Source organism: Chamaea fasciata, unplaced genomic scaffold (assembly GCF_029207755.1).
Source record: "Chamaea fasciata isolate MVZ Bird 193981 ecotype frontalis unplaced genomic scaffold, bChaFas1.0.hap1 SCAF_8, whole genome shotgun sequence".
In the NCBI taxonomy this organism is placed as follows: domain Eukaryota; kingdom Metazoa; phylum Chordata; class Aves; order Passeriformes; family Sylviidae; genus Chamaea; species Chamaea fasciata.
The window spans coordinates 16,874,552-16,889,140 of NW_027094093.1; positions in this window are offsets into that span (position 1 = coordinate 16,874,552).

Below are 14,589 nucleotides of genomic sequence, written 5' to 3' on the forward strand. Positions count from 1 at the left end.
CAAACATCCCTTGTAGCTCTAGAAGGCATTTCCATCACAGGCACCACCTAAGCCACACAAACCTGAAGACAATCCCTTATGGGGAATGCCCTGAGTGCAGCTGTGTGCAGACGGTGAGTGTAGCAGCCATCTGAGCTGAGATCCACGTCAGGTGTGCTGTGTTCTGCAGCTCTGCACAAGTGTGGCCTTTGCAAAGGTGCCCTCAGCATCCCAGCTAAACCTCTTTGGCTTTAGCTAACCTGGGTTACTGCTCAAGTGGAGCACACAAGTAGCACATATATGCCCAGTCTGTAAATGCTAAGCTGACTGTTATTTGCAGTTGTCCGCATGTATATTTTATCTTCAGCTGTTTTTATTAAGAAAAAGTGCTTGAATTATGTGACCTAAACACTTATTAGAAGGATTAAAGATAGGCTAATGACAGGTATCAGACTATATTTATGTTAAGGGAGAAATTAATTTGGTAGATTTATTTCCAGTGGAGCTCTCCAGGGATCTAGACTTGTTTTGATACCAATATTTTTGTCAAAAAACCCCTAGACAATGATGAAAAACATTAGTTCCTAAAGTCTATAGGCAAGACAAAAAAAAAAAAAGTTAAGAATGTAAGTAGTAATTCTGTCTTAGAAAAATATAGTACCTTATGAATATTATTTCAATATGAGCTGTCGATGTAGCTAAAACAGGCAAAGGCTTCCTTGGCTTTATCAGAAGAAACGTACCTGGAAAAGTAAAGAAGTTCAAACAATATTGGCAAGATTACTTATGAGATTTTGTTGTTTTTTGGGGACCATACTTCAAGAATTAGATGTGGAAGTAAGAGAGTTCAAATGCAAGCCATGAAAATTATACAGGTGCTGGAAAAGCCTGGAAGCCTTGTTCTTCCAAGAAAAAAGCAAGGAGTTCTACTTACACATCTTCTTAGAGATAAGGTCAAGAATCACACAGATACCCTTCCATGGAAAAAAATGTGATAATTGGGCTTTTCTCTCCTGCTGACAAAGCATAACAGGATCGAATGGCTGGAAGCTGTGAGAGTAATTAGAAGCAGGAACTGCTTGCCAGGTGAGCTGGAGGACTCCTTATTGCTTAGATTTTTAAGGAAGGGGGATTAGAGATTCTTAAAAAAACAAGGTAGTTCGGCTTCAATAAGAAAATTTAATACTTGTGTGTTTATAGGGACAGGAATGTGGGGATGGCAGTGGAAGTTTTGGAGAGAATTGCTGAAGATTTCCAGTTATCTTTTCTTTCCTTGGAGTTCCTTCTTTCTTTTAGGGCTGTAGCAAGAGCTGAAATGCTTGTATTTCTCTCTCTGAAATGCTTATGCGTTGCTTTGTGACACAGCCAGCTCTGCATTAAGACAATAGTTATAAAGAGTTCTCAAGCTTGAGAGCTTTAGCCAGTCAAGAATAAATTTCCTCAGACGTCCAATTAGGTATATAGATCCAAGGATTTTGTTTGTTTTCAACTTCCTCTGAAGGCAGAGAGGCTGACCATAATGAGACATGGGACTCCAGCTAATGTGAGCTGGTGTTCTTTTATACAGAGAATCCTCTTGGACGTGGCTGACTTGTCTTGCTCATGTCCTTGTGTCAGACTGACTGGTGTCTGCCAGGGAATACACTCGGAGCCCACATGGGGATGGCCCTCAATAGGGAAGGCTAGAGTTCATCTGCTGAGACCACTTGGGCATATCTCACCTCGTCAGTTTCCCTCCTCTGCTGAAGTTTTGCCTCTTGGATTCTCATTTGTGCTCATCTACCTTCAGCCTCAGCAAGTACTTTAATACCACCATGGGGTCAAGTATTTTGGCTGGATGGGCTATCTGAATGAAACTTAATGGCTTCAGATTAACAAATGACCAGCTGTAAGCATCTAATAATTCTCTCTGTCTTTCAACTATAAAATTTTGAAATATAAAATTTAATTACTTTTATTTAAGGCTCTTTGCTTAACAGAATCAGAGTTGTGGTTCCATTTTCTCCTTAGGTCTTCTTTGAAGACAGTCCTACAATCCTAGGGATTATTATTGTCCTGCAAAATAACTCTGAAAAGTCCTGCATCCTTCTCCTGGAAACTGTCAGCACTGCTTTTCCTTTGTGAAAAGTGTCAAATGGACAGATGTCAAAGGTTCTACTAGTCAGGATCAACTGCAGATTGTGCTTGAGCAAACTGGGAGGAAGGCGTGTTGGTACATACACACACGAGGGCACCATAGTACCCTGTGTCAAGAAAAGATTCCTTTGGTCATTGGGTGTTGGCAGTATGAGAAGTACAAAGGGGTCCAGACTAGCTTCATCGCCTTCTCTGCTTTAACTGGGATGTGGGGTTTGCAGCATGAGGAGTGAATAAAGATTGTACTGCTTAATCAGAGCTTCATGGCAGCACTGGTTCCTAACATATATGTGATATATGCTAGTATGGTCCATTTGCTTTATAACTTTGTAGAGAGGTTTGCAGTTTAACCAGTATTAATGATGAACCTGAAACTGTGATGCATCCAGTTCCTTTAACAAATGCAACAAATTATGTAGCCACATTCAACTACACCCAGAAAACCCAAGGTGCTTTAGAGCATGCAAAGTGTAATTCTGGTGACTCCTGAACCATTCAGTCTGCCAGGGCATAGGTCCAGCAACATTCAAACACAGCTGATGTTTGAAGCTCCTGTGCCCTTTGTTTGCTTTTAACTTTGCACCATGAACAAGGCTGCATGGCAACTCACAACAACCCTCAGTGACAGATTTTTTAAACCAGTGCACTTTTTTAATCACAGAGATGAAGGAAAAGAGTGAGTTGTGTGCAATTAGAAAAGTAAAGATAGTGGCAGAAACATTGAGAAATTTGGGCATGTTTGCTAAATTATTACCCTCAGGTACAAATTTGGCAGCTGTTATAAACGGGACCTCTATTTCTCTATAACACGGTGACCTGATTTAATACTAAACCCACAGTTTGGGGAAAACCTCTTTATTCTGCCCAACCTTCTGAAACTCATCCTCAGATGCTTTTGGTGAATATTTACTGGAATATATTCTGTTTTCATTACAGTTTGTAGGTTGAATATAGTCTTATCTTTCTCACTATATGCATGTGAACAGCAATGTGAAGAACAGTGCTATCTGTTATTCTTTCAGTTTTGTTATTTGCAATGTTACACTTTTCTTTTTCTCAACTAAGGTGTGCTAACCATTTATTATAAATATGTACATATGGTTGCATTTAATGGGTACATGACAAGAATAAAGAAATAGTGCAATTTTAAAAATTATGCTCAAAGTCAAATATAGTTAAAATCTTCTTTGGACACATTATGAGTAGTTAATAAATTACTGAAAGTGCAAATCAGCTTTGCAAACAGTTTGCAAGGAAGAAAAGAGCTACATTTGTCATGTTTCCTATAAAATGTGACCAAAGGTAGTGCTAAAATACTTGGCAAGAAAAATCTCCCATTTAGTTGTAGCCCCAAAACCTCAGGTCCAGATTTAGTTGTACTGAGGAAACTCCTAGAAATTAATGTGAAATGAAACTACTCATTGGATGGTCTTCCTTGCTTCTTGAGCCATTAAATGAACTCCTTGAATGCATTTCTGGTTTTGAATTTTGTTTTGGTATGAGTGTTAAAACCAAAGACATAAAAAGAATAATGGGCTGCTTAGGATAAAGCATTTTATCACTGACATTTTTCTGAGATTAGAAAAGGCTTTTCAAACAAAAAAATAAAATCTAGAAACTGAGAAAATAAATATTGTTTGAATTATTATCATTGTTCTCTGTATCGCTGCACTGAACTTCAGCTATAATGCAGATGTTTAATTCTGTACACATACTTTATAATAAAACAGTAGGACTTCTGGTCAGCAAACAAAGCAAACAAGACAGGCTTTCCTGAGATGCTTCTGCTTTTCCATTGCTTACTTGTATTTACTGATAAAATATTTTGCTACTTCCTGACTGTGTAGTGAAGTTGATTTGTTCTTTAATTTTATATACAGAGGAAAAGAAAGAATCATATAAAAAGGGATCAGCTAAGAATAAAGCAAGCCGCTCATTCATCTGAATGACATTTTGAGTTAACTCAAAATTCTATTTTTCATCAATTTTTGGTTAATACCCACGAAGGTTTTCTTTTGCTTTTACCTGGGCTTTCTTTTCTCATGTTATGTTTTTAGCTCCAGACTCCCAAAAGCAAATATACTGTTTCCTGACTCTTGTACTTTTGTTGAGGTCATAAGTTTCAGCCAGATCTTTCCATATTTTGCCCCCGGCATTTGTTCCACTTTCCTTTGACAGAAGAATAGAGACCACATTTGTGGTATTCCTAAATTAATGATACTTTTCCAGGCTTAAAATACTGTGACTGGTCAACAAAACAGTAGCAGAAAACTAATTCCTTCAAAAAATATGAAAAAAGGAAGTTGTGTAAGATGGTGTAATTAATCTTGCAATAAAAATAATTGTTTACAGTTAAAATTAATGTAACATGCATTCCTCAGCAGATAATAAATTATGGGTTTTCTCATTAGCATTTGAATTGATTTCCTCTAATTTCTGAGGAACACATGAGCATGTGACTAGATTAAGTTTAATTGGACTACAGCTGGCACTGATTGTGTGTGGATAGGGTGGGGGGCTTGACTAATTTGGCATCTTCCTGCATTGTGTTTCATTGTCTGTTTCTTCCTGTTCAGCCTTTTCTGCACAGGTTATAAGGCATTGTAAGAAATATTAGAAAATTAAAAGGGGAAAGAACCTTCTGTGAACACCGAAAAAATGTGGGTGAAGTATTTATAGAAGGTTTGTAGTGTCAATGAGGGTGAGGGAAACATCACGCCTCAGAGCCAGAGAGCTCCGCAGTGGAGCGGGCACACGATGCAGTCATTGTCAGGAGCATTTGTGTGAGGCACTGCTGAGCAGCCTCTGCGGCTTCCTCGCCAACTGAATGTCACTGCTGCCACAGGAGAAAGTTGATCCAGTTCTGTATTTTGTTCCAGAGCTCAGTTTAGTGTTTGAGCAGAGAGGAGCTGGGACAGGAGCACACATTCTCTCTTCCCAGCTCTGTTGCACAGGCAGTAAACTGTGCCAGACAATGAGATTTTAAATTTTGCTGCTAGCATGACGGCAGTTCCTCTATCAGCCTAGCAAGCCCAGATTTCTTCATCCAACAGTGGCCACTAAAACCTGCCTAGGGAAGGGCATGAGATTAGGTCAAACATACAGTGATAATCCTCTTCCTTATTTTCTAGTTTTCATTGATGTACAGCCCTAGGATTTTATGAAACAAAGGTGGTATCTTTGTTTTTGATAGCCCTGGATGGATTTTTCACACATTAACAGATTTTAAAATTCGTGTTGAATCTCCAGCTTTCCCGGCATCTTGTGTCTTATTTTGCTAGTGAAACTGCATTCTTAGAACTGTTTTAATTTGATACTGTCTAATTCTTGTATTCCAAAAGAATACCTTTCACCTACTTCATGCATGTTCTGATTTTTATACCTAGGTTCATGTCTTCTCAGAGACAAGGCTTTCAGCCAAAGAATCCTGCTCTATTTGATAATTTCTGTGAAGTCACTCCACGTCCCAGTTCTTTGCTTTTCTTTTTCTTCTGTTTTTAAATTCTGCCACAGATCTTTGAGCTAGAGAAGCCAAAACTGTTGCTGAGTACTCAAGAGTAGCTCATTTTGGATTCATACAGTGACAATGATTTCTGCTTTTTTCTCTGTTCCCTTCTATCAACTGTAGATTCATAGGGTGTACCTTCCTCTTCAGTGTGACTGAGGGTGGCAGAAACAACTAAATAGAGAAAGATATGGAGGCTACCTGTTGAAAGGAGCATCATGCAATTGGGCAGTTTAGGAATTATTCTTCTTGTCTTCTACAAAGATATTTCACGTATTGGAAAAAGTTTAAAGAATCTGTAAATGGCAAAGCAAATTCAATGGGGGAAGTACTGAACTTGGGGCATATGGTGAGGTTATTAATGAGTAAGAGAGGCCACAAGGTGTAATGGAAAGGCAGATGCTAATAGTGAGCAATTTAATAAGAAATGCAGATAGAGCACCAGACTCACACTGTAATTCAATTTAAGTCAGCATTTGAGGAAACATACGAAGAATGAATTTGGATCATGCTGTATAATCTTGGTTTTGATTCTCTCAGTCATCTTTTGTCTTCCAGGTACTTTCCATCACAGCTAGAGAGGAAAAACAATGTTTACTGTTGGTTAATGCTGTACTTAAAACAAGTAACACATGAGGCGAAGTACAGAGAGAGTTTTACAAGTCAAATTTAAGTAAAAATACTTTGACTAATAGATTCTTCATATAGTTTTCCAGAACTGATTTTTAAATGTGCATCAAGAAGGCAAACAAAGATATGCTAACAATGAGTGGTGGACTAAGAGACTTCATATTCACAGAATTATCTTTAGATGTTTCTTCCTATAAGTAAGGAAATCCATAGATAGATCAAACCTGATTAGAATGGGGAAGAAACAGAAAATGACATGGTGGGGGTAAACTTACCCAAAAATGTAAAGAAAATAACAAAAAAAGAGTGAAGGATATCTGGGTTTTGCATGAATTTGGATTGAGGAGTTGCCTACTTAATCAGGTGCCCCATTTACTCAGCTCTTTCTGTAACATATATATTGCAGAGCATAATTGGAAACGTAGACCTTGCAACTTATGAAATATTCGGTTCCATCCAGTAGATATTTTTGTCAGAAATGAGAATCTATACAGGATTTTCTGTTCTGCCTACTTCATCCCTTTTTTTCTGGAAGGTTGATATTACCTTTTGAAATATGATCTTAAAAATGCCCAAGACATTTGCCTGATACATATATAAAATAATTCTTTAAAAGTATAATTTTTCTTTTATTGGGATAAGTATATTTTGCAGTATTTATTCCCCCATGTCAGAGTTTGGCCAGTAGTTATACACTTGATTTTACATCATGGCTTCTTAAACCTCTGTTAACACTGAGGAACGTCGTTTTATATTTTGTCTGAGAAATTACAACTCAAGCAGTGCATTGTATGTTTGCACCATGCTGAGACATTGGCTTACCACTAATTCGAAAAAAAAGAACACCCTCTTTTCAGGGGCTGACACTGTCTCTTCTAGATGGGCTTTTCATGGATTATTTTTCTGCCAAATACTGTTCAGACATTTTTAAGGCATTAGAAGTCTGTGATGTTTAGGAAGGTTAGAACCCTAGATATCCTGGCTACAGACCAATTTCAGACTCTTTCTTGGGACCAGAGCTGTTAAAGTAATATATTGTAATCAGGAAAGAAGTATTTCAATATCAAACTGCATTTTTCAGTTAGATCTAGATATAATCCCCTATTTAACTATATTAGTAGTGTATTTATATTGTTTATTATTATTTTGTCAAAGACCTGGTACTTAACAGTGTTCAGATTTCCCAGACGGAAAAAGTCCAGCTTGCATGGAGTGTTTTGAAAGTATTTTTTTAATACTATGGATGTGGGGTTTGTTGTGTGTGCCAAGGGAGATGGGATTACCAGGCTGGTGATCAGTTGGCAGAGGGATGCCCTTTGCAGAAGCAGTTTAGAAGAAGTTCAGATTCAAAACAGGGAGGTTAGCAGCAGTGATGCTTTTGCAGTGATTTCTGAGAAAGCCAGCTGCTGGAGCTGCGCCTGAGGTAAAAATAATATGGTTGTAGTTGAGAAAATTGGAGCAAGAGCAATCAATTAATTGCAAATCTGATCAGACCTGTTCTGCATTGTGCTTTTTTTTTTTGTACTTCTTTTGTTCTATCTCCAATTGTGATCGAAAAACCAAATAAAACAAAACCAATCCTTACTGTAAAGTACAAAAGTCCATCTTATATTTCAGCATTAATTTGAAGAGATGTAATGAACTGCACGGCTTCTCAATGTTGCTTTAAAAAGCACTGCAGGTTTCTAGAGAGCCTTCTGTGATCAAGGTCTCTTGTAACCTCCAAGCCTCACAAAAATTTTCCTCTGTTCTCAGTTTATATGCCTATGTCCTTTGGAATTTGAAGATGTTAGGTGGTCTCCACTCTTGCCTCAGCGACATGCTCTGATCAAAGAGAACAGTACAATTTGATTGCAGCAAAACGTGCTGTGTACCATCTCTAATAGGCTGGGCTGTCAGTACAGGATTTCAGCCTGCTGAGAACTCTCAATCTTCTGTGTTTAGTGTGCATTAAATCTCTCATCATCAACAAATGCCTTCCCTCCCCTACTTACTTTGGGCTGTAAGAGAGCTATAGTCCATAACCTTTGTTTTCAGTTTTATCATAAATTGAAATACACACACACTTAAATTTTCCTAATAAATAAAGTGCTATGTTGTTCTAAAGCTGCCTTTTCACCTCATTACAGCTCAGCGGAGTGGAGAGTGATGTCATGGTTGACCCAGCACCAGCATGCCCATAAATGATACAGTATGTTCCCCCCTTTACTTCCTGGCTAAAGCACTGGGAAGGAGCTTAACATGAAATTCATGCCGTGATGACAGATTTAAAAGTTGCTACAAACTGTAACAGACAGCAACTGCATTTTGCAGACATACATGACACATACCACTCTCTTGTATTCCTAAGTGATGACATTTTCAGTTTAAAGACTTATGCTTCTATTGCGCATTATGGCTGTCTGTCTACACAATCAGGCAGGAGGAGGGAAGGAAAAGGACAGGACAGAGAAAACACTGAACTGGATCTAAAGCTCTGCTTGGAGAATATATCGAATGTTAATCAGCGGCTGGAGGGGCGGCACACACGTTTTCGAGCAGGCTGCACTGCTGCTCTGTGCCTTTTGGGGGATTTCGGCTGTTTGGAGGCAGACAAAGCAGCTTCATCTGGGGAAATTGGCCCCTCACACTTTTAACGAGGAGACTCTGAAAACCCAAACGGTGCTAAATTGTAAATTTGCAAGCAGGAAACTAACACGCCAAACATGAGACACCCTTCTTTTCCTTCCCAAGCAATTAAATAAATAGCCATCACGTTGTGTCTCCAGGGCAATAAAACATGCCACTGCGAAGAATTTACAGGAATGGGCCAGGGAGGGTGTGCCTGATAGGATAGAGGGCTGTGACGTTCTGCATTTGCACCTATGTCTGCTAGAGCAGCTTCCCCTGAAAGTAAAGCTTGATTGTAAATATAAACTGGTTTATAACCTTGGCATCTCCCTTCACCCTCCGCTGCCTGTCCTTTTCTGCAGCTACTCAGCATCACAGCATACATGATGGCAGGTAAATAGTCACTCAAACTGATATAAAGCAAAGTTATGCAAATACGTGAGAATGTATTACTAGCATTGCACTGGATCAGAAAACAAAATGACATTGGCTTCTTATCAGAAGACATTTCATACTGTTACTGCAGTTTATACCAAATAGGCAACCTCCTCCACTGTAAAACATATCCATTAATTTCCTTCAGGATTCTTAGATGCCTGACCAGGATTTCAGAAGAGCTGAAGAAATAGAATACCCTTGTGAATTCTTCCATGTGCTCTTTGGAGACATGTGTGTGCAGAGACAGGATTTTATGATCTTTTTAGATGCTGAGCACTCTTAAGTGAAAATTGAAGGAAATCAGTCCCATGCAGAATTATGTGTCTAGCATGGCAGGAGTTCCCAGTCACAAGAGACATGATCAATAAAGCTTATAGTTTATGCACCTCAATATTGAGTGTCCACATTTTGATTTAAGGAGTTTCCTGTAGCATAACCCATGGGGGCTAAATTTTCCTGCTCTGCATGACTGAAATGTTGCCATTTGTTCAATATTCAGGTTATTTATCATTTGGAGTCCTACCCATATTACTAAAGCCAAATCTCACAGAAAGAGTCAATTCTTAAAAGGAGTACAAAGCTTTTTTCAATAATGTACCAACTAATGAAGAGCAAAGTTGTTTTAATTAAATTAAAGCTGAATCAAATCTTGAACACAGCTGAATCTCCAAGGTTTTGTCTCACAAGCAAACTTCTTGAATTTAAAAGGAGTTTTGGAATTTTGACCATATTAAAATCATGAAGCCCTGCAAATTTCAGCAAAAGACTGAGTCTCTGAGATGTCCAACTTTGGTCTTCAGCTGAGGTTGCTTGCAGAAAGATTGCAAAAGCATGTCTGCATGTGAAGATCCAGTTCTTCAACAGAGAACGTGATGTATGAGTGATATTTCAAGTACATGACTTATTTTACGATGTATCCTACAACCTGGAATTTAAGTGTCTGAGTAAAGCCAGTGAAAACACCTAAATGCCCGACCCTCTGATTTTCAGGAGATGTCACACTATTTTTCCCAGTCTGTCTTAGCAGAAATATTGTGAACAGTTTTGACACAGATAGTAAGGTATGTGGTTTTCTTTCTTCTGTTACAGGTGCCAGAGCAGTGGGAGCATCTTTTTCATTTTTCATTCATCCCAGTTTCCCACATGCATATCAATTTATCTTTGTCACTTGCGGAGTCTCACTTAGCTGAGTAGCTCTCATTTGTCCCCTGACCTTTGACTGCTCCTGGTTATGTTGAGTATAAGGATGAGGGGAAACCACCATGAGAAAGGTGTATTTTTTTCTCCATCAGTCTCTCAAGGAATTGAGCCTAGTCACTGCAGGAAATGTGAGGACGCTTTGTAAGTTTCTAGATCTATTTGCATTCTAGAAAATGTTTTTAACAAAAACTGCAAAGAGTATGAAAAAGTATTATTTAGGAAAAAGTAATTGTGTTTTATGGGAGGTCAGATAAGGGTAAACTAGTACTGAAGTCATGCAGATTTCTTCACAGCAGAAAAATGCATTGACAGTGAATGTCAGATTTTTGTAAATTACAGGCTTAAACCAGAAATTATTAGATTGCCATCAGTTTGCTAATTTTGTCCTTTTACAACATATGGAGGATGGTTACTAATTTTTCAATATTAAGGTATTTTATAATAAAACATAGCTGATGCTGTAATATGGAAGGAATTAGAGACTGTTTAAAACTAGTGTCTGGTTCTCTAAACCTGAAGAATGGATTAGTAACCTGTGAAAAGGGAAATCTCCAGGGATGAAATATTGACCAAGGTAGCAGATCCTCACCAAATGAAAGCATAACAAACTGAAATGTTATTAATCACTGCTTCTGGTGTTGGGGTGTTTGTTTGTTTTTTTTAAAAACCATATAATTGCAAAGTGTAATAATTTAAGTATAGTTCTCTAAAAAATATTGTGGGGTTTCTTTCCATTTAGTTATCCTTATTCTAATTATTACTAAAAAAATTAGTTCATGATACTTTGCTATTTCCAGAATCTTCTGCAGAGATTTGAAAGCAAAGGTGTCATGGCTATATTTTGCCAAATCTTCGTTTGTGTGAATCATCCCACCAGCTCTTGCTGACAAAATGGCCTGACCTAAGTAAATGCCATTTTACTTTTTACATTTTAAAAGAGATCTCTGTGGAGGTAGTGACAGTTAATTAATAAAACTTAAAACTGGAAGGAAAAAAACTATTCTTCAATATAATTTATAGCTGTTAAACTTGGAGCACAAGAACCCTCACCAGCTGCATGAGATTTCATGAACCTGTATTTAATTGCATAAAATGTGATTAGCAAGTTATAAGTGTATCAGGAATATAAGATTAACTCTGTGTGCTTAAACCTTTTTTTTTTTCTGGGATGTGAACATTATCCTACTTTGCAGAAATGGTCATCTGCACCCCAAAGAATTAACAATCTCCTTGGACATATCAGCTAGCTCTAGTCACCATCTGAATCAGCTGGGAGTTCTCCTGTACATGCCAGGTGAAATATGGTGGAATCAGACAATGACCTGACAGTAGGAAGACAAACTTCTTTAGGACAGAGAAATCCTTGAGGAAGGCTCAAGTCCAATTAGGCTACAAACACAGATTTGAGTGGTGAAAGAAAATGTATGTTCCAAATTTAGATCCTTTTCCCTGAATGGAAAGTTGGGAAGAGGTCTGTAGTATGGAAACCTACTTACATCTGGCCATTTAACAGCTGGGGTGTGTAGGGTGGCAGCCACAGAGCCAGAACATCATTGCAGTGACCAGCCCATGGCACTCAGATGACAACAGCCTGCTGTACCATAATCTGCCAGTTTCTACATGTCTGGTGTGGAAGAAGTCATCTCATGACTTCCATTAGTCAGGCAAGCTTGCTGGCCTGCTACAACATTATTGTGAAAGGACCTGACACCTCAGCATCCTCAGGCAGTTTGTGATTAGAAATGCCCCATAAATATGTGGCAATACTTTGTTGATATGTGCTTGAATGTATATGTGCTTCCGGATTTATACACAGAAAAATATATGCTGAATGCATTGTATTATATTTTAGGCAGATATGCTGCAAGTTCAATTACAGTGACGGGGAGATTGACCCCAGATCTGATTAGCACAGAACTGAAGATGTACATTAAATCATCCTGTTTTCTTTATTTAAGAGTTGACTGGAAACAAGTCTGGGGTTATTTAAACTGGTCCCCTTCATTGTCATCAGTAGAGTAAGTCCAGAATTTGTGTGCATAAAATGCTAGTTGTTTAACTTTCTAATAGTAAATTGGTCTACAAACCTTATCCTTAGAAACACAAGTTGTCTTCTTGGAGTCAGTGGTTATTCGTGTGAGGAAGACTGGAGTACTTGAACTGATATTCAACAGCAGTAAAGGAAAAAGACCTTTCCTCTCCTTTGCCTATATTGAAGCAATTTTTTTTCATATTGGAGACATATGTCCAGCTACATCAGTGCAACATCTCTATATAATTGTAGGCCTGTTAGAATTCAAAGTGTAATATTTCCCTTTGTTGCCCTCCATGGTCTTTGCATCACACTGAAATGTTGTCTCTGATTGTTACTGAGGTAATACAGATCAGAAAGTATGGCGAATTGACAGGACAAATGCTGGAATCAGACCTGCCAAACTATTTTAGTCCACAAGAGGCACGCCGGATTTGTGTATGGGAATAGAGAGACATCAACTGCCTTGAGATATATGACTGATGGAGACATGTCTAACTTCCATTCTGCTCCCAGTTTGACAAGTGAAGCTGTGGGGCAGAATTAATGATCACGAGGTGTGCTTTTCTCTGGAACTCTGGCTAATACGTCCTAACTGGTAGGCACAGTACCAGCTGCAGCCAAGCATGGCAGCCTATGCTGAGCTTCAGGAATCCATGCTTCAGGCAGCAACTCAAAATTAACTGTTTGCTGTGCTGTGTGTGTTCTTAAACCTTCATGTGTTGGTTTTGAAGTTTAGGAGGTGACATGAGTCTTCCATTGACAGCATGGGAAAAATAAAAAAATAATATGAAAAGTTGAAAAAATACATAAATAACATGAAAGGGAGGAACATATCAAAGAATAAATATCAGTGCTAAATGCACCTCTTGCTATATCAATGTGTACATAACAATGACAGACATGATTCTCATTCTGTTTAAAAATACGCTTTTACATTATTCTCCTCAAACTTATTTTTGGGGTTTTTTATGGGTTGTTTTTGTTTTTGTTTGTTTGCTTGTTGTTTTGGGTGTTTTTTGTTTTTTTTTTTTTTTTTGGTTGTTGTTTTTTTTTTTGTAATGGCTACCAAAAAATCCCCATATAACAACAGGGACACATATCCAGTCACATTGCTGACTTGTATTTCTCCATTGGAATGTCATTTTCAGTCATCTTGTCTTGGAAAGCAAACTAAGTAAAGACCCATGTATTTTATAGCACCCATCATGGTGTGTTCAAGTTCATGGTCACGTTAATGCTAATACATAATAAGTACATTTAAAATCTGTTAATATATATTATTCAAGGGGATGCTCAAACCGAATAGTAGTCACACCAAAAAGTTCACGAAAAGGAGGTGCATAGAAGATTAGTCTGACAGCCTCATTTTGCTTTAGGCAGATCTTGTACACATGATAGCTGTTGGGAAATTTTCATGCCAAAGATGAGCACATTGTGTAACTAGTATAAGTTTGTAATTTGATATTGTAGCAAACCACAGTAACAGAATTTTGGATGGCAGATGCAGAGGCTTTCAAACAGCTGTGGTGATGGGAATTACCAGAAAAGGTTAAAACCCAAACAGTAATGATGTCTGGTAATAACTCATTTCACCAATCATGTAATTGGAATGAATAGGCAAAGTAAGTCAGGATAAAGGTTGTCAGGAGATGACCATAAATGACAATGCAAAATAATTTTTCTGTGGTAGATGGTGTTTGCCTAGAAGGGGTGGGGGAAAAAGGGCTTATGAGTTAAAAATAGTAATTGTATCTCTTAAAACAGCAGATACCTCTTTATCTAATACATGTCATACAGAGCCACTGACCTTTGATGACTGAATCTCAATTTAAATTTCCCTAAAGTTATTTCAAAATGTAGTATGGCTTGTTTCTGGGATTTAGAGCTGATCACTCTAATCCTAAAGTATTTAAAAGGCTTTTGCCAGCCAGGATTTGAATCTCACTTGACAAAAAGCAGTGTCACTTCTTGTAGCTGCTCTAGTAGACTGAAACATTTAACATCTGGACAGCACTCTGGCAGAACTCTCTCTGATTTCAGATGATTATATAAATGT